We start from the raw sequence: 7,035 nt of genomic DNA on the forward strand, positions 1-7,035 counted from the left end.
ACTCCCACATACACCACACCCACACCCCACACACACACACACACACACACACACACACACACACACACACACATCCATCCTATTATTATTATTATTATTGTTGTTGTTGTTGTTGTTGTTGTTGTTGTTGTTGTTGTTGTTGTTGTTGTTGTTGTTGTTGTTGTTGTTGTTGTTGTTGTTGTTGTTGTTGTTGTTGTTGTTGTTATTATTATTATTATTGGTATTACTATTTATCAAAACAGTTATTTATGGTAATGCAGTTATTATAAACGCAATAATTCTTAATATTTCATTTATGTCACATAATTGCTTATATTTATACTATTACGGTATTCGGATTTCTACATTTGTATATATGACTTGATATATTTTATATTAATCATAATTGTGTATATTTCTTTCTATTTTATGTTATTTTATTGCGCCTCAATGGTCGAATTTGTAAAGATGGCCTGCCCCTCTCATAATAGGGAGGTGCAGGTTCGAAGGTATCACCTCACCCCTGGCTGAGGTGATATTTTTTGCAATGGATTCTGTACAATTTGTCGCTAAAAGATTCTTATTTAGCATCATTATTATTATTAAATTGATTATCAAATCAATTACGTGTACTATTTTGACTTTAGCTGTAAACTGTGTTTCAAGACTGACATTACTCGGCGCACACTTTGTTGAGCTGAAAAAAAAATGACGCAAAAATATTATTAGGCACAAAGATGCAGCTTATTCATATAAAGCATATTTCTATTGGGTTATTCATATAAATGACAATTGGATGTATATCAATATATATAATTGTATATTTTTAGTCGTGGTTTAATATCTGTATTTGTCATTTGAGATGCATTTTTGATATTCTTTTTGTGAGATATTTTATACATCTTTTGTAGGGTCGAAGATATACAGTTAAAGAGAAAGTATTCTGTCTCGGTATATACAAACGATCGCATGTTACAATTTTCTATCCAAATACCTCACCTGTCCTACAATAACAACATTAAATTCCGAACTGGCACATATTCCTTTGAAAACTGGATGCACTAAATTAATAATGACATTTTTGAAAAATGCTGTAAAAGATATGAAAGATGACAGAGAAAAGTATTAGCTCTGTTATGGGATGAAATATCATTACAACCTGGTTTGTCATACGATAAGACACATGATCAAATAATTGGATTCGAGGACTGGGGAATGAGGAGGACTAGAAAAATAGCAGACCACGCTATAACTTTTTATTTAAGATGCCTAAAAACGAGGAATAAAATACTTTTAGGGTATGGATTTTGCGAGAGTGCTACGAAAACCTTTCAATTAGTACGGTGCGTAAAAGAATGGTTGTCACACATTATCAATTCTGGATTGATATCTATCGCAACAATATGCGATCAAGGTGCCACAAACATTGCTGCAATAAATGCGTTGATACAGGATAGTAACATGATTCGCACAAAAAAGAATTTACGTACAAGTAAGTGGGGATCATAATATAGTTAAAACATATAAAACGTAATGTATAATACCAGAGAGAAGCCTGCAGCCAAATCATGTTCACGACCGCTCTCAGGCTTCTCTCTGATAATACATAATGATAATAAATAAAATGTAATGTATACAAAATATATATATGGAGGGGTTAAAGCCATAGTGGTGTAAGTCAATTTTTTTTACCACTTTTTTCTTTTTTTAGCATATCTGCATGTGTAGACTGCATCTATGAACTTAACTCGATAGGTTAAAAAAACTGACTTACACCACTATGACTTTAACTCCTCAATATGTATATACACAAAGAAATATAAAAAATTATTTTTGTAGAGAATACTTTCATCATAAAAGAACGAGAAGTCATACCCGTTTTTGATTATGTGCATTTGCTCAAAGCAACAAGAAACAACTTGTAACGAAAGACTTAGATGTGAATGTAAATAAAGCCTGCAAGAAAGATGTACAATATGCATCTTGGAGTCATATTATGACATGTTACGACATAGACAAAAACAGTTTTTTAAAACAACGACAATTATCTAAAATAACGGAGAAACATGTTAACCTACTAATACCGAAAATGAGGGTGAAGCATGCCTCTCAAGTTTGTAGTAAAACTTTCTCCAATTTTATTGATGTTGTACTGAATTTAAGTAACGGTAAGACTGTATGAAATTACCATGTAGTATTAAAATTTTTTTTTGTGAATTTATGCCCAATAATTTGCATTTGATGTTTTAGGAGTTGTCCAGACACGGAAAGGTATCATAAAATTACCAAAAGGAGCTGCTGCTACCTCCGATATCTTATATTTTTTCAATAATTTGTTTGACTCATTCAACGGACAAACAAGGGCAAGGATTAAGTAGCATAATTTCTGTTAATAGTGGACATACACAATTATTGCAACAAGCTTGCAAGAAATTATCAAATATGCAATACGTTGATAAACAGACTCGAAAAGTTGTCAAAAAAATGCTCCAAAGTGTCTCAAGAACTGGATATGGACGATAAAAGCTGCGCAAAATATATGGAATATCCTACATGAAAATAATTTTGATTCGTTAAATCTAAGATTCTTAAATCAAGATGTGCTTGAAAATTTTTTTAGCCAGATAAGAAGCAATGGCTGTGCTAATACAAATCCTAGTCCGGTACAGTTTCAAGGAGCGTTTAAATCATTGCTTATCTGTTTTACCTCCAAACATTCAAATATCTTACATATTTTCCTGAGCAATGCACACATTTGAAAGAAGTTTTGTTACAAATAATTACAATGGAATTTATTCAAGTATCCTGCACTTTGATTAATAACATTTTATCAAGAAAAACAGAAGTACATTCTGATAATTTCCTTTATAATACAGTTAAAAGATTATCTACAAAGTATGTAAAGAAACGCAGTGAAAGTAAAACTGATAAACGACAACAGATTATACCCATATAAAGTATCAGGTAAACAAATTGTTATTTTTATCATCAGAACGCAAAATGAGATATGAGCGGTTTATCGTACAAAGTAAGTAAAGTAAAGTTGCAATACATATAAAATTTATTATTGTTTCAGTGGTTTTACGCCAGTGAATTACCCCCGTAATGTTGCGCGACTGGTAATTCCGCTTTTCTTACATTCCTTCGTGAAGAAGGAAGCGACGGGAGGCTTTCAGTGGAATCTCGGACATACGTGGTCGCCGATTAATCAAGATTGACAGCCGCTTATTAGCGGCTATTACGGCCGCGATATGGATATAAATAATTATTTATCGTACCGAGACTAACGATTGCGTGCAAAAAATTCCAAGACTAATACATGGATCATAACGAATGAAAATGGCTTTTGGAATTTTTAAAACTCAAGCTGGATGGACAACGTAAATTTCGATCTCGGTGAACATCCGTAATAATGGTACCGACTGCTGATTACGCGCGATAATGTGGTACCTTTATCAGGAATCTCGAGAAGATCTTCGACCATCCTCAGCAACCGGAATGGCAGCGCAAAGAGCTACTCTATCATAAAATCATTCACTACCTCGATCGTGGCAAGTGCTGGGAAAAGAGTATACCCTTGCGCAAGGAGCTGGCGATCCTATACGAGACTAGGCTGTACGATTATGCCAAGCTTAGTCACGTGTTGAAGTTACAAGCTAAATTCCTGGATAACATCCTGACGCAACTACGCCCGGAACCGGAGTACTTCCGCGTTGGATTTTACGGCCTTAGCTTTCCTCTTTTCGTCAGAAACAAGTTGTTTATTTATCGTGGTCTGGAATACGAACGAATAGAGGCGTTTACGCAGCGGTTGCAAACCGAATGCTATGCCGAATTAAAATACTATGTATGATATAAAAATTGAATTCTTTCGCACAGCAGATTTTGATCTGCTAAATCTATTAAAGAAATACAAAAATAAAGAAAATTTAATAGAAAATAAACTTGGCAATGTGCTAGGCAACAATGTTCAATAGTATCTTAATTAACTAAAAAAATATCTGGTTATTAACAATAAATGTTTTTTTATAGCAGACAAGACAATATTTATTTTTTATTAACATACAAGATAACTTATATAACAATTTAGATAACCGTGTAACTGTTTTCGCATTAAACTTAACGCAGCGAATACGCATCGCTGGCGCTGTAAAATGTCTTTAATTTAAGTTACGAAATACCTAAATGTAACCGCGTAATGATATTAAACACATCATTACTCGAACATAACGCGTTAGCGTAAACGTCTTCCCCACGTTAATTTAAATGTAAACGATTAAAATAAAATAATATTAGTAAATATTTATATAGTATCCATTTTATTGTCATTTTTAAACTTACAAATCAGTTTTAATTGTAATTATAATTTATGTAATATAGGCTGCAATCCATTTGATGCTACAAATGTTTCAAAGCGTTCTTCTTCTTCGTCTTTATTCACTGAAAGAAAGGAGAAGAGGAATGCAGAGTTAAGTGAATCACAACCATAGTTGAGTTCAGTTCAGAACATAAACTACGCCGAGCTACGCATTTTTATCGACCAAAACCGCCATATTGCTATTTAATTCATATTTCAAGGGGTCAAACTTTTAGATGGCGCTGCAAACACTGTAAAACTTTTTCACATGGGAGTTTGAGAACCCTGCCGCCGACCAACGAGCCGAGAACCCCTAATAACGGCAGGATTGGTAGGATACCGCCGCGTTTCGCTACCAGAAGTATTCGCTTGTTTTTCTTCTTTTTCTTTGTTTTCAAACTCATACCGAGTTTCGTTTTAACCTTCATGGCCGCCCAGACGGCTGTAACCGCAGCTCTTTCTCCGAGAGTCGAATCGTTCGCGGTGACACGTTTTCGCGCTTTCGCGGCGAGTATATTGTCTGCCATGTGTCGTTCTGCGAGGTCGTCGCTATGCGAGTAGGCTATGTCGTGCTCGCGACACGCTGCGTCCAATAAATTAATACCCTGATTACCTCTTGTTAATCGTGTTTCTAAATGAGTTCCTGAACCGCAAAATTGATAGCCGGGGATATGTAATTCGATCGGAAGTGCATTTATCGCGCGGTTCAACAGACCTCGACCTATTTTCGGCGGCATTCGCCGTAGTTTTTTATCAACGGCGGCGGACCGTTGATGTGCATTTGCTGAAGTAGGAGATGTTTTGAGAGATCTACCCCGGGAGCTCCGAGGGGGGTGCGGGGCGGGGGGACTCAAGGTCAAGGGGAGCGGGGCGGGGGGGACTCGAGGGCGAGGGGGAGCGGGGCGGGGGCAACGGGGGGGAGAGCGGGGCGGGAGGGCCCGTTGGGCGAGGGGGGCGCGGGGGGGATGACTCGGTGAGAGGGAGCGGGAGGGGGGTCGGCGAGCGTGTCGGGACATGTTTATTAAATATTAATAACCATATCTCGTATTGACAAGGGGTACCGCCGAAGGGGGAGGAGTAGGTGTCCACATTCTACGCCGAGGGTGGTCCGCGGGGGGGGGGAGTCGTCACTTTATCGGCGCGGGGATATTACAAAGGCGCTGTTCGGCTGCTGGAATTTAATCGGCGAATATAAACAAAACAGCGAGTTAGACACTTGACTCTGCAATGATCTCACCCTTCTAGAACATGCGAGCCGCCATTCGGTTACGGCGTCTCACTACAAAAGCGAGCGTCGATGGTCCGACGACGGTTTAAAGATAAAATAGCCGAGGTAAACAATTGATAAAATTTGTCACCGATGACGATTTAACCGTTGCGGAGTCCTCTTCATGTTTTTTCTAGGAAGAGCCGCTGTCTCTCTCGCTCCCGTCCCCTCCTTTGTCCCGACACGCGTCTGTTACTGCTCGCGGCCACGATGAAACTAAATTCAACGGCGGTTATGGGAGGCGGGTAAAAAGTCGCCCAGAAAGAAGAGATATAATAGTTTATACAACGATGATAAGGGCGAGCGTCGACGTTCGTTGGCGTTCTTTTTTCCTCGCGCGGATTTAACTTTAATTATTATTTAAAATATTATTATTATGAAATATATTTAATAATAGTGAAGGAAGCGGAAAAATGAATACTAAATGATATATATATGGAATTAAGCATAAAAATATTTATTCATAAAATTTTAAATTTTAAAAAATTACCACACTTTTTCTTCTTCTCTCTTGAACTCGTGTTCAATTTTGAACAGTCGTCGAAATCCATAAATGTCTTCGTCTCCCGACACGTCCCAGATTTCGTTATTATGCTCAACATCTACTTGTCCAAACGCTGGGTATGTATATTGATAATTTCACGAATGCGGGTTTCGTTGAAATATATAACATTTGGCTGAAAACAAATTATACAAAAAATTAAAAAAAATTTTTTTTTAATTTTTTTTACATTTAAAATCTGTAAAAAAATATTAAACACACCTGTCTGTGAGGGATCCGAACCCTCACCATATGAAAAAGTGGGATCTCGCGCACCGGAACGTTGTCGACCCATATCCACTGTAACGCGTTAACAGAGTGGTTAATTTAAAAAAATATATATATAATATAAAATTATGTATTGTTGCGTGCATGCCGCCCCGGTATGCTTTTTCAAAAAATGTTACACTCAAACCAACAGTGAGTCCGTGATTCTCTCAGACACTTATTCACACTCGCGCACTCACAAAAATAACGACGATCGTTTATTAAAAGACTGCTCGCTGCACGCTTCAGCTTGGAGTTCGAAAAGCATACCGGGCGACACGCACGCAACGGTATTAAATATACATACTCCTACTGCGGGGTAACCAATTTCTATGCAGTCTTCGATTCTGTGATATCTTCGTTCCATTTCTTCTTCCATTTCTTCTTGGTCCATTTCTTATTCTTACACAGTGCTCTGTGCTCTACTTGCGAACGTTTTGACACTACTGACTGCCTGACTGACTTAACTGACTGCAGAAGACTGAACCAGAGCTCAGAAAAGTAATTAAGATAAAATATATCTAGCGTTACAATAGCGAGAAAGGATTCGTTGGAGCATCGACACCACATAGGCGAGCGTCGCCGGAGCATGGCTTCAAAGTTTACGATATACGATATATCCAA

This window comes from Temnothorax americanus, unplaced genomic scaffold (genome assembly GCF_048541705.1).
Source record: "Temnothorax americanus isolate GAGA-0224 unplaced genomic scaffold, ASM4854170v1 Scaffold269, whole genome shotgun sequence".
Lineage (NCBI taxonomy): Eukaryota > Metazoa > Arthropoda > Insecta > Hymenoptera > Formicidae > Temnothorax > Temnothorax americanus.